At 37.1% G+C, this 22,512-nt stretch overlaps 1 long non-coding RNA gene across 7 annotated transcripts in view; it reads left to right on the top strand.

The window, feature by feature from the left end:
- LOC144316785 (uncharacterized) overlaps window positions 1–22,512 on the top strand; it is a 292,783-nt gene that overhangs the window by 27,070 nt on the left and 243,201 nt on the right. For 4 of the 7 annotated variants that reach the window (XR_013382646.1, XR_013382641.1, XR_013382640.1 and 1 more), the window contains exon 3: window positions 20,271–20,363. The exons of the other annotated variants lie outside the window; for them this stretch is intronic. This is a non-coding gene — a long non-coding RNA (uncharacterized LOC144316785). The remainder of the gene's footprint in view (window positions 1–20,270; window positions 20,364–22,512) is intronic. 7 annotated transcript variants of the gene reach the window in all.

Raw genomic sequence — 22,512 nt, 5'->3', positions numbered from 1 at the left:
AATTTCTTTCTCTTTATTTTTGTTGTTCTAACAGAGAGAGAAAATAGAATACAAAATGTTGGGAAAGGATCAGTAGATAGAATAGGGAAAAAGCAGAACAGGAACCTATGCTAAATATTCAGTTTCTTGTTTGAGATGCAAATAACTAATAATATTGACCATTTATACCATCTCCTTGTTGATTACTTTAATCTTATTTACTTTTATTAGTTATAGAGGCATGAAGTTGGTTTCCTTTTGCCCCAGAGGGCAGAACTAAGAACTATTATAGAGGGAAAGGATTTTCTAAGGATTTTCTAAGATTCAGAGTTGTAGGATGGTGAGTTTCCAGTTTCTTTTGGTGTCTACTCAGGGTTGAGCAAAGAATGTGCTATAAGAAATTCAAACGTTGATTAAGAAGCTGTGTACACTGGAGTTCATTTGTTAAAAGCAAAATTAAACATCTTAGGTAACTTATGCAAGAAGGAAATGCTTGTGAGAGCTAGGGATTGCTAAGAGGGTCTGATAGACCAGGTTTAAAATGACAGAGTCCAGTCAAAATGTTCTAGTTGGTGTAAACAATCCACAATGGAGGCCAGACACCATCAGAAAAATGAATAAATTCTTGCTTTATTTAAATATTTATTAAATATCTATAAGTGCCAGGCACTGGGATGCGATAGAGAATGAACAAAAGCCCTGGTCTTGTGGAGCTTATATTTTAGTGGAGGAAACAGATACTAAACTAATAAATAAAAATACAACACATGGAGTAGTGATAAGTACTAAGATAATAACAAAACATATTCTGAAAGGAAACATAGGAAGGGAAGAGAATAATGAGGAAGGTATTGGAACCTGGATGGAATGAGCTATATGATGCCTTAGGACAAAAGTACATCAGAGAGATGGAAAAGCAACTGCTAAATGTGTAGAAGGATGAAGTGTAGTTAAAACAGAGTGAATGGAGGGGAAGGAGGTTGTAAAATGAAAGAATGTCAATTACTTCTCTGACCTTAGTATCTCCTCTTAAGATGTAAAGTCTCTGGAGAGAGAATCATAGTGAGTGAACTAAAAATTTGTGTACATTTCTTGGCTGAGTAAGGACAAGAACAGGCACAAGCTGGTAGGAGAACTTTCTAGAGATTCCTTCAGCATCTTGAGAGGATCTTGAGGGCAGTTGGATTCACCATCCTTCTCAGGGGGGAGAGGAAGGTTTTCAAAGGGGAAAATTGAGGTATAATTAGGAAGGAGGATTAATGGCAGGAATTGAACTGCCAATGTCCCAGTGGATAATTAGCTTAAGTGATCTTTAAGGTCCTTTTCAACACAAAGATCAATCGAGTGACGGAGGTGAAAGAATAGAGACAAAAAGGGAAAGAAAAAAAGCTGAAAAAGAAACGTGCTTTACCATGGGTCAACCTGTCCTCCTGACTTCTTCCACCTTTCACTCTCCATTACCAGATGAGTGATGCCCAGATTGGTCACAAGGCACAGAGGCAAACCTTGTGGAGGAAATTTATTACAAGGGATCAATATGGGAAATAAAGAAGCACTGACAATGGGCTCTTTTCAGCTAAACAACTAGGAGACCCAACATGTTCTAGAGGAGCAATAGCACCTCAATGAGCCACTCTTGGAATGGGTTTGTCCATTGCTCCTTCATGGCCAAGAGTCAGCTTCTTTCTGACTCTTCTGAAATAATCTGCTTCTATCCCATTCCTGACTTTTCCTTTTGTTTTGGCTTTTTCAGGGCTTTTGTACACTACATTCTCTCCATACATCCATTTACATTTGCTGCACTCCATATCTGATCTCTGGATGTCTTACATTCAAACTCCCTGAGAAGAACTGATAGGATGGTTTGGTTATCACTATTTATTATTGTCTTGCTATTGTGTAAATTTCTCACGCTGGCCAGGCCTTGGACTGCTGCCTTGATTCAGATACCTTGATTTAGGTATCTAGAAAGGAGAGCAATAAACTTAGTGGGCGAGTGTAGCAAGTGCTCAGGATTTCTTAGATTTTTTTCCTATTGCAAAAACAATACTAAATTCAACATACAGAATGCCTGCTGTGTGGCAGATATTTAAAGCAAATTATTTCTAACTCTGAGAACAACCTTACTATGTAAATATTATTATTCCTATTTTTTACTTCCAATATCACACAACTAGCAAATGGATAAGCTAGAATTTAAATCCAAAGTCTATATTTTCTTTGATGACATTAGTATATAGATCTGTTAGTATATAGATCTCTGAGGAAGTGAAAGGCTATGCATTCATCAATCCATTAATTGATCCATACATGATTTTGAATGGATACTATATGCGCAGGACTAAAGAAATAAAATGGTTTAATATGAAATAGTACTTTGCTGTTTTGTGATCAGAATATCAGAATGCCAACTATGAAAATCTGGCAAATGCTTCCTTGCTATGTGCAAGATAGAGAATTGCTAAGTAATGAAGGAACAACTGAGAAAGGAATCTTATGGGAAAAAATGTTCAAGTAAAATAGTCCATGTAAATCTTGAAATAATAAAAGAAAAGAATAACAGTGTTATCTGTTTCCTGGAGCTCATGAAAAAACTATTGTCCCAGAACAGTTACTCAGTGGTAGCAAGATCCTCTTCTGCAAAGACAACTGGTTATATACTAACAAATGAAGCTTTCTTTTTAAAACAATACCGTTTGCTTTGTGAAAGAATTGTCAGTGAGAAAAAAAAAAACATTTGAAATGCCAAAAATTATAGTTACTTTGACTTTTTCTGGATTTTTTTTTTTGTCAAAAGCAAGAAAAATGGTATCAACAGGACATGATGGGTTATTTATGTATCATAATTAAATCGGTGCAAATTCACTGGCACACAACCCAAATGTGCCACTTTAGCTGATGAGTGAACTTCACTGTGCTCTCCTTGGTCAATGACAAAAGCCAGTATGAGTGGAAATGAGCTGGTGGCCCCTGAATGAGCCTAGTGTTATAATGAGTTTCCAAAATAATTTAAAAATCCTTAGCAGGCCCACTTACTAAAATTCGAAAGGAAATTACTGCATCTATGTGAAGGCTACATGGCCAATTGTGGGTATAGATCGAAGCAGTTGGGAGAAAATGATTGTTTGTAGATCTCTTGGTATTGCCAGATAGCTTACTGTTAAATTCCAACTTAACTTTAAGCACATGAAAGTGTCTGTGCTAGCCTGCCTCATGTCTCTGGACTTGTTTCACCACAACTGAGAGCCACTTTTTCTCTTAGCCCGTGGCTGGGCTGGAAGGTTATGGAATGTGAGTTTAATCACAGATTACTTTTTCTTCTTTTACATTCTTAGGTCAGTTACATTGCTGCTGTCTTTATAGAAATCCTCAGTGCCATAAATATCTCTACCAGTTATCAATTTAAAGGCATAATGAAAAGCGAATCTCCAATGAATTCCCATCTGAAAATTCTTGGTTTTACCTTTTTCTGATGGGCTAAGATAACATTTACTAAAAGCAAAAATAATAATCACAATTGAAAAAAAAATCCCATCAGAGATAGAAGCCCTGGGAGGAAAAGAATTATAGACTTGAGCGAACTTTGTATATTTGTTTTAGCACGTGAATTTAATGTTAAAAAATGGTCTATTGTTTTTGTTTTTCAGACCAGAGGTTTTTCTTATTCTTACTTAGGAATGCTGTCATCTACTTATCTAGTAGGGGCTGCCATTCAGTTAACAAGAGAATACTGTGAACATAAGATGAAGAGGAAAGATTCCATGAATCATAAGGAAAACAATCCATGGCACACTGGTTTGTGCCATCTCAAGGTCATGGTAGATAAAGAAATGAAAGATCTGGTTGGTTTTGTCCAAGAAGTTGCTTGAGGATGATTGAAACCTTGATTAGCCTGAGCTGTGAACAGAGGGAAAGCTTTGTCTTTCTCTCCCTATCTCCAGCTTAGGTAGAAAATACCCACTTTTGTGTTTGAAGATTATGAAGAAAATCTGGACCTGGTAATCTTTTGAATGGTGACATGAAGTTAGGATTAAGATGCTAGAGGCTTCCTTTTTAAGATATACGGGGGAGGTTCAGCAGGAGGGCACATCAGAAATGCAGCTGGTGCCTAATCGCCAAATGTTTGAGGTCTCAGTTGATGCTTTGCTAGAGGAACTAGGATTTTGTGATTAACTTTTAGAAGAAGTGTCAGGGATGCTTTCAACACATAGGTTATGACATTAACTACAGCATAAAGAAATCTTGTATGTCTTCTGGGTCAGGAATTGGAGGGGCTTAGCATTCTCTAAATCCCCACCGATAATGTGCAAGGTAGATTTAAAAATTAAGACAAATACTCTCCTAAAACAAAGTGCCCCCACTCTGTTGCTTCAGAAAAACTTCCTAGAACTGACAGTGTATGCTGTTTTTGAAACCAAATAATTAGGTTCATGAGAAAACAAAACAAAACATTTTCTTCTAAGAATGCAATTTGTTCTTTTCCACTTTTTATTTAAGTTAATAGGGTGTTAACTGGGGAAAAACCATGCATTTTACCTTGTCTTCATCTCTCTTAATATTGTCTGTGCAGATAAATTCTAGGGTCATTTTTGATAAAGACACAGGAATGTCCCAGAGATCTTGATTGTTCTAATTATGTCTCTGTATGTTACGGCTTTATTAAATTTATATTTATTAAGTGGAGCATAAGGTGCTAGATGGTGAGGATGGTGAGTCATGGTTCAACAAAAGATCAAAAGAGAATGTGAAATAGAGAAGCTTAGTACTTTCAGGACAAGGAGGAAGTACATGATATGCCTTGAGGGGCCACATGGAGAGGTCAAGGCAGAGTATAGGCAGAAAGAGGAGAGATGGGAGGGCTTGGGGCATATGCCTTTGGTAAAGTCCATGGGTGGAGTGCTTTGGGGTTTCTGGGCTAAAGCTTGATTGGTTAACTTAGGCCAAAAAGAATAGGGTTTTGGTAAACCCAATGGGGGTCCTAGCTAAGGGGCACATAAGGAAAAGGCCCCAAGAGGCAAGGGAGATTGTTGACCACAAGTGCTATTGGGGAAGTCATATCAGGAATTTTTACTTGTGAGTCTGTGGACTGTTATCTAGGGCTTGCATGAGGGGGCTAGTGTCAGTTTAAGGCCCCCACAGGCCACTTGGCCACACAAAATGAATGCTGAGGCAGCAATATCATGGACTCTTGACACGGTATTATAGGGATTGCTTTGGCCTGAGAACAACCTAACCCAACCTGCAAAGTTCTGAATACAGGAGCCGCTCTACCAAGGCCAACAGCTCTAAGGCAAAAAGATGCAGCATAATTAGCTCTTCTGATATCCTCTTGAACAAAATGTCAGTTCAGAAACCTGAAGTGTTTGCTAATGACAAGGGCCCAACTGTCCCATAAAACTAGAAGAGTGGTGTTTGTTGTCTATTTCAAGAACTGGAAATGAAAATCTTAATGACACAGGAAATGCTCTTCAAAGGCCAAGAAGTCTTAGTGAAAGATAAGAGGATCAATCAGTCTTAAATACGAGTTTACTAAGAGTAAGAGACGGGATGCTGCCAGCATGGATATGTATTTCAAAAGGCATGAATAAAACCCAGAAATAGTGTTAATTTTACTTTGAAGTATATAATGAAACCCCTCAAGTACCCAGACTTCAACACCCCTTTCCCAAAATGACCAAAATTTCCATTTTTGAGCGTTTATCATTTCGCCTTTTTCCGTTCCCTAAGTCTTAACAGAATTTTAAAAGAGCAGCTAATAAATGAAGTATACTTCAGTTTCATGTAATGGATTGGATCAGAAGGGAACTGATAAGATGATATTGGAAAAGCAGGCGGGGGGTCGAAAAGCTGCAAAAGTGCTAAGCTGTATGGGTTCAATTGATTCCTGGCGTGCAGGCTTGCAGTCCCCACGTTATTCCAGCAAATGGAAAGAGAGCAGTCCCTGTTCTATTACAATGAGGCTCCTCCCGAGTGACTGGTTACCAGCAGGGCCAGAGGTGATGAGGGGAGATAAGGCCAATTACGAATTCATACTGAGGAAGCAGGAAACAGAAGCCACAGGAAGAATTCCAAAGGGGAAGATGGGAAATGAGACTCTGGGTCACTGTAGGCATTCAAGGTAGAATACAAATATGAGCTTTAAGCCTGCTCTAGAGAAACTCATTTTAGTGGGAGACAGGATCAAAGGAGGCCAAAGCTTTGCAATGTGGTTTCTAAAGGCAAGGCACAGGGGCAAAATACCTGAGTAGAAACTTATCATTAAACCCTAGCCCCGCACTTATCATCCTCTCTGTGTTCTTGGCACACTTTGGGATATTAGAAATTTTAGTAGTGTACTTGAAGGAATTGAAAAGCTCAAAACAAAACTAAGCAATTCAGCAATAATTTCAACACAATCACTGCTGTAGTGTAAGGATAATGGCACAGTGTCCATAATAGAACCCCAGAGACTGAGAGGTAGTGGGGCTTGTGGTGAGGAGCCAGAGGGAGGTCAGAGGGGATACTGGCTTCATGACCTGGGTGCCCAATATTAATGACTCTAATCATCAGGTTCTGCATCTGTCTCAAAATGGGGAAGAAGGGAAGGACCACCCTCCCCCTCTAGGGGTATTAGAGAGATTAACTGAAACAGCCCATAGAGAGGTCACAGCTCCTGGCACTTGTGAATGCACATTATCAGCCTGTCCCCTTGCTCCTCAACCCTTGGCACCATTCGCTGTCCTGATAGCATTCTCTTGCACTCCAGAGGCCAACTTCTCACCTGGTTCCAGTCAACACGAGATCTTTCTTGGGCAAGGGTGTACCATCTCTTACCTTATTCATAGCAAGCTGTAGTTCTGCTCTTACTGAATCACATGACCAGCTCATCAAAATGTCCTGCCTAATAATCATTGTAGTAAAAATGTATCTATAGGAGTAGCAAAGACCAATTTCATACATTGAACAAAATTTTGGGGACACAGGTGAGAAGGGTTCACAGTATACTAGGGTGCTTTGAATGAGGCCACTCAAGAACAAGCTTTGTAGGGAAAATAAAGGTTTGCTTCCTCCCTAAAGCAGATCTTTCCTTCTCCCCAAAACAGTGGGTTGATAAATTACTTAACTCTTTTGTCTCCAAGCTGAATATTACCACACACTACAGAAAGTGATTTGCATATATCATCTCGTTTTTCCTTTTTTTCTAAGCAACCCTTTGAGGTAGATAATATTATTTTAAAGAAATCATTCTATGAATAAGAAACTAAGTCTTTGAAAGATTAAATAATGTCAAATTGAGTTATTTATGACTTCAAAGCTTATGCTTTAGGATTTGCATTTCTAAGTTTTCCATGACACTGAAGTTGCTAGTCCTGGGACAACACTTTGAGAAACTCTACAGTAGTGTCTCCTCAAATCCTTGTTGAGTTCTTCCAGAAACTCCATAAAAATGCATATGTATGCTTCTGAAATGAAAATATAACTCTTTGAAGGGAAATCAGAAATAATTCTCCACCAGGAGATCCTAGGCTAAGTTAGATCTGAGGCTAAGTTAGATTCCGGCACAACAAGTCCTATAGTAGATGACTTTGTCACTGGCTGAAGGTATTTTGGGTGAACTTTATATTTCGTACCATGCCAAGGGCACATAACTTTGGTCCTAAATTGCCTAGCTCTGTGATTTATTGTCATTTCTAATAAAATAGTTCTATGCATAGTAAAACAAAGCAAGAAATAAGAGCCTGGAAATGGTTGTGGTTTGTCAATGGTAACACCATTGGTATAATGTTTGTTTGTTTCTGAGATTTTGAAAATTGCTTTAGAAAGCCTTAGGGCAGAAAGCTTCACTTAATTAAAATATTTTAAATCAAACCACAGGAACTGAATTCAGTTCATAATGCTGCAGGGTACAGCCAGCAATTGTAAGAAACTCAAATGGGATAGGGTGGATGAATATAATAATAAGGGGTATAGGTTTTTGTTATTATTTCTGCTTGCTGGATTGAAATAATTAGGCAACAGAAAATCTTTAGTTAACTCTTGGAATTCTGAGGATATTCATTAATTGATACATAACTGTTTAGTGTTTCCCAAAGAGTATTCATGGAGCATTGGGATAATGTTCCAGGTTGTTCAACAAAGAAAGCATCCCCCTTGAAGGTAACTTTAGAAAGCACTGCACCACTCTCTCAGAAATTGACATTGCCCATTTGCTTAAGAAAGTCTCCTAGAAAGCCTTCAGTAAGTAACCTTCTTGACTCTGTTTCAGTTATCATTGGGTCACACAGCTTCTTTCCCTACTCCTTTCCCCTAATTTCTACCCCAAATAACACCATTTCACAAGATATGGAACTAAAAACATTTGAGGAAACGCCAATATTCACATTTTTAAATCAGTACTAATACTGAACCAGTTATATATATATATATAATATATATACACATACATATATATATACACATACACACACATTATTGCAAAGCCAGGCTCCTCCCACCTTTAACTCTTACTTTTTCATAAGTATTGTCTACTTGCTTTTTGATGAAATAAGGACCTGGATGTATGTAGATACCATTTGATCACTGAAACACACAAGCAGTAAAAGATGCTAGGATTGCTTTCTGAATTTATCACTAGGTGGGATTCAGTAAAACCATAGAAATTTGGCCTAACCAGAGGGAAGATCAGTCAGATTTGTGGAAAATTGGAAAAGAAATTTCATTACATTACCACCAATTGATAACTTTTATTCCTTGAATGCTGCCTAGAAACGGTCCTTGGAGGGAGTCTATTCTAATGACTAGAAAGAGGTGATTTATAATTACAACAGCACTTGTTTATCTGTTAAATGTACCTAAATTGTCTGAAAACTACTTGCTCAATCAGTGAAATGTTTTTCTCTTTTGAAATATTAATTTGCTTAGCAAATTCATTTTTCCTAGGTACAGGAAAGTAATCTTCAACCACTTTTCCCCCAGCTAGAGGAAAGGTAAACTTTAACCTAACCATTTTTCTAATTATCAAACGTTTTGAATTAATGGGGTCCAAATTAATTAAGGTTTTATTATAGTTTCATCCTTAGGAGACAAGGTTTCATTTCCCTCTTTTGAAGTATTTTCCATCTGAATCAAAAGAAGATTAACCTCACCACTCTCATTGCTTGAAGCCAATGGGTTTCAACTTCTTTTTTCCTTCCCCAACATACCTGAAGGTTATGAAACACTCCCTCTGTAAGGAAAAGATGAGGTGTGTGGGGGGCTATAATTAGGAAAATCTCCCTAGGTGATTCTGATAAGCTCCCTACCCCTTCTTGAGAATCCTGGTTTTATGCCTTTGATTAAAACCTTGTAACCCTCAGGCAAACATGGAATTGGGGCAGGAAGGTCAAGAGAGGCCCTGGCAGGACTCCAGGTAAGCTAGTGCTCTGATGGCAGGGGGTTTTGTCATAAGTGGTCAGCTAAAGCATGGATAATCAAAAGTATAGCAGGCACCATAAGCATTACTAGCATTGTTAGCTGCTTCCACCATTTGTACTGAATACTGGGTGTTGATAACCCGGCGGGGGATTGGAGGGATCCAGAAGGAAGGAGGTTGAAGGTCTTTGGTGCAAGCAAAGATGGAGATTTATAGTTAATCTACTGGACACTGGATCTATGATTGAGGTGGGAAAGAGAACCCCGTCTTGTGCTTCCTCACCTTTCCTTCAACCTCAGCCACGGTCTCCTGAAGTCACTGGTAAGGAGATACACTATTTAATATGGGTTCATAGATAATAGGGGTAAGGTGTCTGCAAACTAGGTAAATGAGGTGCTAAAATATGACTTTCAGAGAAGGAAATTAATAGTATAATGGAAGTTATTGATGGAAGAACCATAGCCTTTTTTTGAACTCTTATTATGATCTATTTTTTGATGTTTAGAACAGAGACCTAGTGAAGATAAACAAAAGTTTAAAAATTTCTACTTGTAAACAAAATATTAAATGTGAGTAAGGTAACACATTTCCTCTTGGTATTGATATACTGAATCATGTAGGCTATTAAGCAAAAATCCTTTCAGGAAATACCTTGGCCTTACCTAATACCCTTATTGTTTTACTCTGCTCCAGGACTAGCTGGGTGCTTATTTAATTACATCGGTATTTATTTAAGTTCCTTTTAACTGGTTGTCCACTTTTGATAACATTCCATTTATCACCTAAATATTTTAGCTTGAGGGCAGATCTGTTGATTAGAGGTGTAGACTGATATAAAAGAGGATCCCCCCCCCCTTTGTTGCTCTAAGAACCAGTAAATAAACCACTTAAGCTCTCTGAATTTCAGTTTCCTTATCTATTGAATAATTGTTTCTTCCTCAGGCACCTGTCTGATTTTATAGGTCAGTGACATTTGACTTAAGTTTTAGGTTTTGGACACTAGATGGTGATGTTGTGCTGCTTTAAGTCTCACCCAGCGAGGCCAAGGTCTAGAGTTAGGCTTCTCGTTTTCTCAGATCTTAATAAGTATGGCTTATAATGAAACCCTATCCATGAAGCAAACATAATTGAGCATGGAAATAACACAAGGAGCAAGAAGAAACCAAAAATAACCTTTGCGTGCTTTTTGACATGCTAGCTTCTAAATACACTGAAACTTATCTTAATTAGCTTTATCATCCTTTGGCGTCCGAAGTCCCTCCTTTTTTCATCTTACTTTTATGTGAGGCAAATTATTGATCTATTGAAGCTTCTTTGGCAAGCCTGGCTCCTGATCCCAACTTCTGTTTCTCTCTCATCTCTTTTATTCTACTCCTCATATTCCTGGAACTACTCTCCTCAGAAGTAGTTGAGAGATTTTTAGGCAGCCTGTTGAAATGTTAGAAATATACATACTAATATAGGTTTTTTTTTTTTTTTAAAGATTTTATTTATTTATTCATGATAGACACAGAGAGAGAGAGAGAGAGAGAGAGAAGCAGGCGCCATGCAGGGAGCCTGATGTGGGACTCGATCCTGGGACTCCAGCATCACGCCCTGGGCCAAAGGCAGGTGCTAAACTGCTGAGCCACCCAGGGATCCCCTAATATAGGTTTTGTTCAGAAGCAAACTCCTTAAGGATTCATTTCCTCATCATAGGTCAAAAAACCTGAGAACAGTTCTTTCAGAAGATCAGTTCTCTCCCATGGACAACTTACTGCTTGTTTATAAAAGCAGCTACAGGAGGAGAATGGGTTTGCAAAAATGGCAGCTGCCTCTCCTATTCTTTCTGGTGTAAGTTTTCAAGCTTGAAGCACAGAATGCGGGGTGGAGGGGGAGCTCCTTCTTTTCCTGGCACTGAGTCTGCAGATTTTCTCGGTGGTTTTATGGGGGATGGTGGCGATCACTGAGCCCAAGCTTCTCTCCTGCAGAAGGCCAACTTGTTAATGAAAGGGCATGTCTGGTTAGACTCCTGCCACTCTTGGGCCTGGGTCCTTGGAACACGGAGTAGGCATTTTTTAAAAGAATATGTTCATTTTTAACCATTTTAAGTTATCTATTAAGTATAATTATATCCCACTTAAGAAAATGCATCTTTGCATTTTACCCTACTGTGGTATAGTCCTTTACTGACGTGAGTAATTAGAAATGAAGACTTCTCCATTGTGAAGTCTCTTCACTAGAGATCCTGTCTAATGTCTCAGGAAAATAGCTATACGAGACAGGCTGGGGAAGCCATCTTATGTAGATAGGTACCATTCCCCCTCAGGCATGGTGTCCAGATTTAGGAAACTGGCACTTCTGGTTCTCATGATAGTTTGGGTCATCATATTACATGACCTAATCTTAGACCTCAACCCGAGCAGGTAAATTTCTGCTATCTTCTGAATAGATGACACCATCAACTGTCACTTTTCTTTGACTTATTATACTTGAACACATTGACATGTAATTCATTTGAGGCTTATGAAAAGAAAAATGGTTTTAAATTTGAACTGTTCCACTCCAAACAGATAAGGATGAATGAAAATGAACTTGACTCCTATAATCCTCTAATTTAAGGCTAAGAGAAGAGAGGCCCTTTCACACAGTCTGAAAACATCCACCTCATGGAGAATTTTTATTGCTTCATCTAAGGAACCTGAGTGAAAGATAGGCTCCCTGAGGACCTGAGACTCAGAATTTACAAATTGAATTCTTATGTTTTTTTTTCCCCCTTTCATTGAACAATAGAAGAAATAGAACTAAAGAATATAAAGAAACAAAACAAAACAAAACTTTGAGACAAAGGCAAGGATAACTTGGAGTTAATTTTATATGGCCAAAAGAATAGACTCATGGGGTAGCACAAAGACCATTTTTGAATGAATTGAGTCTGTTTTTGGGTGATAGCAAGGAGATAAGTATAATGTAGAACTTGGCACAAATGAATAGAAATCCTCACAACTACTCAAACCACATCTCTCTTTGTTTCATTGTATAGTACAACAGAACAGTTTAAAAGACCAGAGTAAATGTGACCTAAACATTTGTCTATCTTGGGTTTTACAAGTACAATTTGAACTAAACTGTGCCAAATAAGTAAAGAAAGCTATAAAAATAAATACATAAAATGGAGTATAGCATGCTAACCAAATAGAGCCTATATTTAAAATGCATTTCAAATATTATTTAGGGAATTTAAAAAATCATTTTATTGCAGATAATGGCAGATAATGGCAAATTTAGTAGGACGTGGTAAGAAAATTTCATCAGAAGCAATAAACAGGTAGAGTGAAAACTGATTATATTCTGATTTATGTAGTTAATTCAAGTTCTGGGTCATTTGTTCTGGCAATGTAGGTTCCTTGATTCTAAAAATTCTATTAAGGTTATTTGGTTACCCCCAAAATAGGCTCTATATTAGGATTCCATACAACTTTTCATCATATTCTTTATGCTCTGCTCTCTATATTTCATGTGAAACTTTTTCACTCTTCAGTACTATTGTTTTCCAAGGGGAATTTTTATCAAGAAAATGATGTAAAGGATGGAAGAAAATGCTTAAATCTTAATAGGAGGGTTTGGTTTGTTTATTTGTTTTTGCTTTGTTCTTTTAAACAACAGAAATTTATTTTTCATGGTCCTGGAGCCCAGAAGTCTGAAATCGAGATATCAGAAGTGTGATTTTATTCTAGGACCTCTCCATGGTTTCCAGATGGCATCCTTCTTGCTGTGTCTTCATGTGGTCATCGTGCTGCATAGTCATGTCTGGTATCTCTTTCTCTCTCTGTTTGTGTCCTAATCTCTTTTTCTTATAAGGACACCAGCTATGTTGAGTTAGCCCCCACTCATGTGATCTCATTTTACCTTAATTACCTTTTTAAAGGCTCTAGCTCCCATCGCAGTCACATTTTGAGATACTAAAGGTAGGACTTCAGCATATGAATTTGGAGATGGGTTGACACAGTTCAGCCTGTAACACATAGTAATTCTATGTTTGACTTTTTGAGAAACTGCCAAACTATTTTCCAAAATAGCTGTACCACTTTATATTCCCACCAGCAATGTATAAGGTTCCAATTTCTCCATATCCTCAATAACACTTGTTATTGTCTGTCTTGTATTTTAACCATTCTAGTGGTGTGAGAAGTGGTATCTCCTTGTGGTTTTGGATTGTATTTCCCTAATGAGTAATGATGTTGAACATTTTTCATGTGTTTGTTGGCCATTTGTATATGCACTTTGGAGAAATACCTGTTCAAATCTATTGGGTTATTTGTCTTTTTGTTATAAGTGTCTATTATATATTCTAAATACTAAATCCTTATCAGACATATGATTTACAAATTGTTATTCTGGCTTATCTAAGCTGGTTGAGTAAAAAAAAAGAAAAAAAAAAAAAACCTTCCCAAAACAAATGTAGAATTTGATATTTATGAGTAAAATAGGAAAAGTCTCTCTCTTAACTCAAGAATACATGGTAATGGGAATCCTGGGTGGCTCAGTGGTTTAGCACCTGCCTTTGGCCCAGGGCATGATCCTGGAGTCCTGGGATTGAGTCCCGCATCAGGCTCCATGCGTGGGGCCTGCTTCTCCCTCTGCCTGTGTCTCTGCCTCTCTCTCTCTCTCTCTCTGTGTATCTCTCATGAAGGAATAAATAAAATCTTTTTTAAAAAAAGAAAGAATACATGGTAAGGAATGAGATTCCTTTTATGTCATTGCAAGAGGGGAACTTTCTTCACACAGTCTCTATGGTGGTGGAAGAGAGGGTCTTATTGCTATTGGGGAGTAGGGAAGCAGGGTTCAGGTGTCATAAGAAGTCAGTTACCCCTTGGACAGATATGATTCTGAATCATTGGTGCTCTATGCTAGGGCTCAATAAATAGATCTCTTAGGGGAAGTCCAACATGGAACAATTGAAAAAATGAGTGTAATGGAGGTGTGCAGACCCCTATAGAAGAATCTAGAGGATAGGGACACCTCAGTGGCTCCATCAGTTAAGTGTCAGCCTTTGGCTCAAGTCACGATCCCAGGGCCCTAGGATTGAGTCCCACATCAGGCTCCCTGTTGAGCAGGCCTGCTTCTCCCTCTGCCTCTGCTGCTCCCTCTGCTTATACTCTCTCTCTTTCTCTCTCTGACAAATAAATAAATAAAATTAAAAAAAAAATCTAGAGGCTAAGATTAAGAATAGGAGAGTGCTGGCTAAGTGAGGGAGGCAGATGGCAAAAGATGGGTGTTCTGGTTAAGGAAACAAGGCTTGTTGAGATGAAAAGCAAGTGAGAGAGGCAGGTGTGTTAAGCAGAGGCAAACTCATGCTGGAACTTATAGGTTCTGTTCAAAATACTGGTCTCTAGCCTAGGAGTAACAAGAAAACTTAGAAGTATTTTAAAATAGAGGGGTGTCACTGTCAGTTTTGCCTCTATAATAATATTCTGATTACACTGTATCATAGCCAGAAGTTCTCATTTTTTCCCTATTTTTAAATTTTTAAGGAAAGTCTCATTATGACTCATATAATAGCACAAATTCATTCAAGTTGGGAACCGACTTTATTACCTAATCTAGAGAAGACCATTAGACTTTTATATGAGGATAGAAGTTCATATTGTAGTAACTAAAATTTTAAAAAGATAGCCAATTTATAAAGAACTGCTTATTGTAAGAACCTTTTTAAAAGCAACCTTTGTAGTGTTTAATATTCATTCTGGAAAGTTTAAATATAGTTTTGATAGGATAATAATATACTCATTTGACCAACTCTACCAATTTCCAACATTGTAATTTTTCTCATATGCTTTGTTTAATCTTGGAAATCCAATAAGCAATTTAAAAATAGAGATATAAAGACTCATTACACTATATGGACCCACTGGAAAGTCAATAAGCAATCGACTTACTGAGCCTTCTGAGATATGATATTTTTAAAAACAGTAATGTGAAGGGAAAAAACTTATTGGAAGTTAGATCAGTTTAATTCTGGTATGTATGGATACTGTGGAGAATAGATAAGCCGTTATCACTGTCATCACTTCAATACCTAAGAATTGCATCATCTGCTAGAAGTATCAAAGTACAGAAACAGTTTTCTCTTTCTCTTTATATATATATACTTACATAAATGTGTGTGTGTATATAACACGCATATACATATGTAATACACACACATACATACAAACTCAACTGTGTAAGAAATGTCATATTACTTTTCTAGAAACTGAGAAAGTGTTACCCTGCGTGCCTATCACACCAAGGTGGTGGGGAATTCAGTTCCTCTCATTACTGGGGCTCCCTTCCTGAGTAGATTGATAAAAAAAAGCCCGGTTCTATATGTAACAACACATTCTAGGAGAGCCCATTAGTTTTCAGTTCATATTGTTTAACCTGATATCCACATGGTTTTCAATACGGTGGGTGGCTCAGCTCATTCTAGGCCTGGCTTGTTCCTGGGAATCTGCTGAGCCTGGGAACCCTGAACCAACTTTCCTTGGGATGCCATGAAACTCTTGCCCTCAGGTTCTGAGACCTTCCTGGGGCACCTGGGGGAGAAGGACACAGATTTGCCTATTTTCAGTTTCCTGCCTGATTTTGGAAAATCTTTGAGAAACTTCTCTCTGAGTTGAAGCTTTGAAAGCAAAGGCCAAGGAGGGGTCAAGGGATGTTTTTAGCTAACTTTTGCTCTCAGCCCTACAACACAAGACTCACAAAAACATTCTGTGATCAGGAAAAAGAAGAATATAGTGAAAATGAGATGCAATATCTCAAAGATTACTCTACCATATATATGCTTTTTTTTTCCCAATCTAGTATACTAACTGGATGCTATGAGTACCTGTATGTTGCTATTTTTTTTAAATTAAAATAATAACTAAAACATTAGCAAGAAGAGAACTTAGCATTTGCATGCTTACTATGTGCCAGGCCACTATGAAGATGAAAAATTCACAAGTATTTGCATCTCATTTTCTTTCCATTCTCCCATGAGATGAGCACTATTGTCCCTACTCTAGAGTAAGGAAATTGTAGCTGAAAAAGGTTAAGTAACTTGCCTGAGGTCCTGTAGGTTCTACTTAAAATTGGTCTTCTCCAGAGTCCAGCTTTTAACACCATGCTTAGCTTTTGCCTCTTTCATGGGAATCACTCTTCATTCTTTGGGAGTTGTGAGGCTTTTCACTAAGATACATTGCTGTCTGTCAGCTCCAGAGACACAGGAAGAAGACTTGAGGAGCATGCTGGTTCTTTTCCTTACCACCAAAGCACTTCAGGTGCAAATTTCCAGCACCTTGCTCATCACACGAGTATATGCTAAAGATGGTGAGAATCTGAAATTGAATTTAGAATAAAATATCAGATTTAAAAGATGATTATATTACTGATGTTTAATTAAACATGGGTCCTAAAGTGATGCAGTTCCCAATATGAAACCAAGTATATTACTCCTGTTTAATCTTCATGTTTTACTTTTTCCCCCAGTCTAGGGCAGGTTTTAGCTTTGAGCAGATTTATGTGAGGTATTTAAAGTCAGTTTTAAAATGAGATGATTCAGTTGCCAATTTATTTTCTAGAGAAAAATTCTATGCATAATTTTGTTGAATGTTTCTCTTTAGGCTAATAATTGGAAGAATAAGCTGTAGCCTAAATCTACCTACATCCACGAGAGCTCATTTACTATCTTAGTGCTTTGCCATTTCAATTACTTTTCAAAGCTTTCAAATTATGCTGAATTTAATATACATGCATGTGAATGAATGCACATACACATAGGTGGATATATATGTGTGCGTTCTCCTCAGGTGAAACATTTGGCACATTTCAGTATATTCAGGATGTTATAGTGTTTCAATAATATATTATTTAGTGGTTATGTTTATTTGTAACCCACATTATTTTAATTTAATGAGTGCTAAGAACATTTTGATGAAATATATTTGACACCCTGAATGTAATTCTTTGTCCTATTGTGGGAGAAGACATCTATGACAGTCTGGAATCTGTTTGGGATTTTGGCAGGCATTTCTCTCTACAGCCAGCAGTAGAAATCCTGATTACCTACCAGAAGGGGCTTTCATACCTCATTCTGGTGTGAGGAAACCACTAGGAGAACACCTACTGTCCGCAATGGTATTGAGGTGTGGAAGCAAAAGGAATCCCAATCCCTAAGGATGGGGATGAGTCTAACCATTAGAAAGCAATTGCTGAATACCCTTCTTATGTAGAGTTGGCTTGTATTGGCTTAGGCTTTTGAGGAAATTCCTTTTGCCTCATGAAACTGAGTATGCTTTAATAATAGAAGTTATTGGGGATCTCTGGGTGGCGCAGCGGTTTGGCGCCTGCCTTTGGCCCAGGGCGCGATCCTGGAGACCCGAGATCGAATCCCATGTTGGGCTTCCAGTGCATGGAGCCTGCTTCTCTCTCTGCCTGTGTCTCTGCCTCTCTCTCTCTCTTTGTGTGACTATCATGAATAAATAAATAAAATCTTTAAAAAAAAAACTAATAGAAGTTATTTCATGTAGACTAAATCTCAAGTCTGTACAGAAAAATCAGCCACAGTTTGAGAAGCAGCTTTGAGGCGAGATGAGATTGTTAAAAATCTCCATGGAATGTGGTTGTTAAGTGTCAACCCCTTACAGATGCATGAAAGTTATCTCAGGATTGTTTAGGCCAAGGTGGTCAATCTGAGGGAAGACTGCCTTATTCTTGGTCAAATAGCCCCCCCCCTTTTTTTTTAATAAAATAATTTTTATTGGTGTTCAATTTACCAACATACAGAATAACACCCAGTGCTCATCCCGTCAAGTATCCTTTTAATAAGGCATCCATGGTACCCAAAATTGTGTGATATTCATCTAGCCTATTTTGAAAATGATCCCTTTCAGTGCTATTGAATCACAGTCCTTAACCATCCTTGACATTTAAATACATTCACATTGCCCTTAAACAGAATTTGCGTTTTGAAAACTTGAAGTATTTCTGCTGCTTCTGATAACACTTTTCACAACTCTTCTCAGCAAAATGTCCATCCAGTTTGGTGATCCGTAGGAGGAATTTGCTTGGAAATTATGTTCTCCCCTGTTTCTTTTCCTAATAATTTGTAATACAAGTTCCAACATGAAATTAAAATTCTTTTATAATTTCATTATCTAGGAAGTGATTTTGCAGTCTGCTGAGGATCCAATGTTGAAGTACAGCACAGTGTACAAAATAATTCTTGTTTTAATACATCGCTATGGCTCTCAGAGGAACCTCTGCTCAGCTCAGTTTATCATTAGCTTCTATATGACTCAGGTTTCCAGGTCTTTAATTCAAAATGAAAATTAAACAATATTCATTTTGTCAGGGCAGTTTGTAGAGAAATTGGTTTTAAAAACCCTATATTTTTCAATTAGAAAGGCTCTTATTGTAACCATGTCCAGTGTTCTTAATTGTTTAAAATCCAAATGCTAGAAGCCAGAAACCCTTCAGAGGATGGCCTCAGAGCCCCTGAGCCCCCGAGCCCCCATCGCAACACACACCATTACTACTGATGGGCACTAGTTAAAACCTTATGAAACCACTAAGCATATAGCAGGAAACCAAAATCAAATAATATCCACCCCTAGTGAATTTATGAGGGGATCCAACAAGCATTTTTAGTTTGTATATAAATTTAAAAATTAGTGTTTTTAACTAGGAGTAATTGCTGTATTTTGGCTTATTTAGGTTAGGTCATTTTCATATCCAATTATCATAAAGCTGCATGGTGTGATAGAAAGGCATGAACTTTGCAGTTTCAAAAATGTTGGACTGAATTCAATTTGGTGCCATATTGGAGCAAGTTGCTTTAGCTACTTGAAGCCTCAGTTTACTCATTTGTAAATGGGACACAATTATACTACTTTATAGAGTTGGTACAAGTAGGAGATAAAAAGCACAGATGAAAGCACCTAGCATACAACTTGGCATAGAGTCGTCTCCTATTAAATTTTCCTTTCTTATACCTATCAATTATTTAAAAATGGAATTGGTAGAAAAGCATAAAAGTAGAGCCTCCTGAATTTTTCTGCTGAAAGTCAGGCTCAGCTTCATGGATCAGGCTTTAAAAAAAATCTCACCAAGCCCTCAGGATTGATATTTCTATAGCATTAACAAAAAAGAAAAATGAGATTTTTTCCTTCCTCGGGCCTATTATTTTTTTATTCTTTTTTTGTTCACTCACTTACAGTGTATTTAAGTGGAAATCACTTGAAGCCCTTGAACCACCCTCCGAAAGCTTTGCTAAATCCCACATTTTTGGTTTCACTCCAGATACAGTACTGTGTCCCCTACCTTTGAAGTCTTTGAAGTGTCCACATTGTAGGCTGAACCTGTGGTGAAGCCCAAACTGGTGGTTTTGACTGCACAAACCCATTTAAAGCTGGGACAGGTGGAATTGAAGCGGGATATGAGAAGGGGTGGTGTTCGCTTCCCTTTCTTGACCCCCACCTCTCTCCACTCTTAGTCTCTTCAAACACTCCTGCTATAGTCGCAGACATATCAAAGACTGCTCTACTATGGCTGCGGTGACACTGCGGCTGGAAGTGACTGCTTTACCCGACCACAGCTGTTCACTGCCTTACAGAGTGAACTGAAGCGGGAAGTACATCATGAGGTCTTCAGTTGCAGCCAATGACCTCATGTTTCTTTACATGGGGGAGATTTGCATCAGGGGTATAGGATAGAATAAAACATTTAGAATGGAGTATTTATGTTATAAAGTCTTATAAAGTTTTGCTATGATTGTAAATTATAAGTATAAATAGGATTTATGGTTTTATAATCCTACACCGTATCTGTGTATTTTTGAACGTTATAGGACTTTTTTTGCAGTTTTAAAAATAAATGTAAATGGTGTTACACTTTACAGTTTAAAGAAAAACCAGAAGTAATATAGTACCCAAGTTAAGAGCTAGACTGGATTGGAATACTCCTTTATGAACAATGAGCTGTATGGCCTTGGGTAAGTCACTTTACCTTCCTATGCCTCAGTTCCCTCATCCATTAAATGGGACTATAATAGTAGCAGTCTCTTAGGCTTGGGGTGAATATTAAATATAAATGAAAAGAGAATCAAATGTATAAATTAAATGATAATATGTAAGACACTTAGAACAACACAAGGCACTTTGTAAATGCTATGTATTTGCTCTTATCGTTAACACATTTTGAAGTTTATATATTTGACAGATTATTTTAAGTGCTATATCATTGCTCAATTCAACTGCTGTAACATATACTATTGTCTACATATGCCATAATATATTTATTTTATCCTCTTGTTGATGGATAATTGCTTCTTCCAACGACAAGTACAAACAATAAGAAGATGAACACTTTTGCACTCATTGCCTGAATATGATCTACAAAAATATCGCAAGATAAATACTCAGAAGAATTCCTGGCTTATAGGGTATGCACACCAACAGATTTACTTGATATTGCCAAATTGCTCTCCAAGCAGTTGGGCCAATTCATGCTCCTAATGTCAGTGTGTGAGAATTTCCATTGCTCCACATCCATGCCAACTCTAGCATCTTTACCAATCTGGTGGGTGTGAAATGGGAGTGAATGGCATCTCATTGTTTACATTTTATTACCAATTGGGCTGAAAGCCTTTTCATATGTTTATTGGCCATTTGTGATTCCTCTTCTGTTCCTATCCTTTGCCCATTTTTCTACTGAGTTTTCTTTTCCTTACTGCTTTGAAAGAGTTCTTTAAGTATGGTTAGGTAGTTATTATCTACTGGTTTTAGAGATTGCAAATATCTGTTCCAAGTTTGTCACTCATCTTTTAACATTGGTTATGTTGTCTTTTGTGAAAAAGTTTTGAATTTTATAATTAGTTCAATATATCAGTTGTTTCCTTTATGGATTAGGCTTTTTGGCACCTTGTCTAGGAAATTCTGCTGTAATGCAATTTGGTAAAGGCATATGCCTACGTTTTCTTTGAAAAATATCAAAGTGTTGATTTTTATATATAGATCTTTAGTTCAGCTGGGATTTGTTATTGTTTATGGTGTAGAGTGTGTTTCTCTCTTTTCACATAGAGATAACCAATTATCTCAGCAAATTTTTTTGAGCAGCGTGTTTTACTTTTTTCATAAATGTATAATGCCAATTCTGTCATATGAAAAATGGCCATATACAAAAGGGCTTCTTTCTGTTTTATTAATCACCATGAATATATTTGCACCAATACCATATTGCATAATAGCTTTGAAATACATCTTGATATCTGTTCGAAATAGTTTTCCCACTTTGTTTCTTTAAAAAATCTTAGCTATTCCTGACATTTTGCCCTTTTGTGTGTCAAGTTCCATGAAGAATTCTGTAGGCATATTACATTGAACTACATTGACTATATAGATTAATTTGAGAACTGATATCTTTATAGTATTGTCTTTAATCCATTCTGTGTGATAGTGCTCTATTTATTCATGTTGTATTTTATGTGCTTCACTCATATTTCCCTCATATTTTTATAATTTTTTCCATAATGTTCTTAAATATCATTTCTTAGGTTTATTTTGAAGTAGCCAGAAGTTTTGAATGCTATCAGAAATAGAAGGGCTCCTTTTCCACTTAAAATTTTACCTTGTTTATATTGATTATAGGAATGATTTATTCCTTAAAAGTTCTAATAGTTTATTTGTAAGTCCTCTTGAACTTTCCATATACGCAATTATTTTTTGTTTTCTTTCCCAGTTTTTAATGCTTTTTATTACTTGTTCTTGTCTTATTGCATCATCAGTATATTTACTACAATGTTGAATATAAACTGGAATAGAAGGCTCTCTTGTTTTTTGTCTGACCTCAATATTAATTTGGTCACCGATTGCTGTGCACTGTTGACTGATGCCATTTACCAGTTGGGCTGAAATTTCCTTCTATTAGAATAGTACTATATTTTTATAGTAACTCCATCTTAAATCGTGAATTTTGTGAAGAAAATATTGTATCTGTTGAACCAATCATTTAGTTGTTTTCTACTTTAACTTCTCAACATAGCATATTTCACTAATTATTTTTTATATAAACTATCCTTGCATTCTTGAGATAAATATAACAGGGTTATGGATTAAGAGAGGGAGTAAAAAATGTAAATGTCT

The sequence above is a fragment of the Canis aureus genome, chromosome 7 (assembly GCF_053574225.1).
Source record: "Canis aureus isolate CA01 chromosome 7, VMU_Caureus_v.1.0, whole genome shotgun sequence".
Lineage (NCBI taxonomy): Eukaryota > Metazoa > Chordata > Mammalia > Carnivora > Canidae > Canis > Canis aureus.
This window is presented reverse-complemented; position numbering and strand designations above follow the sequence as displayed.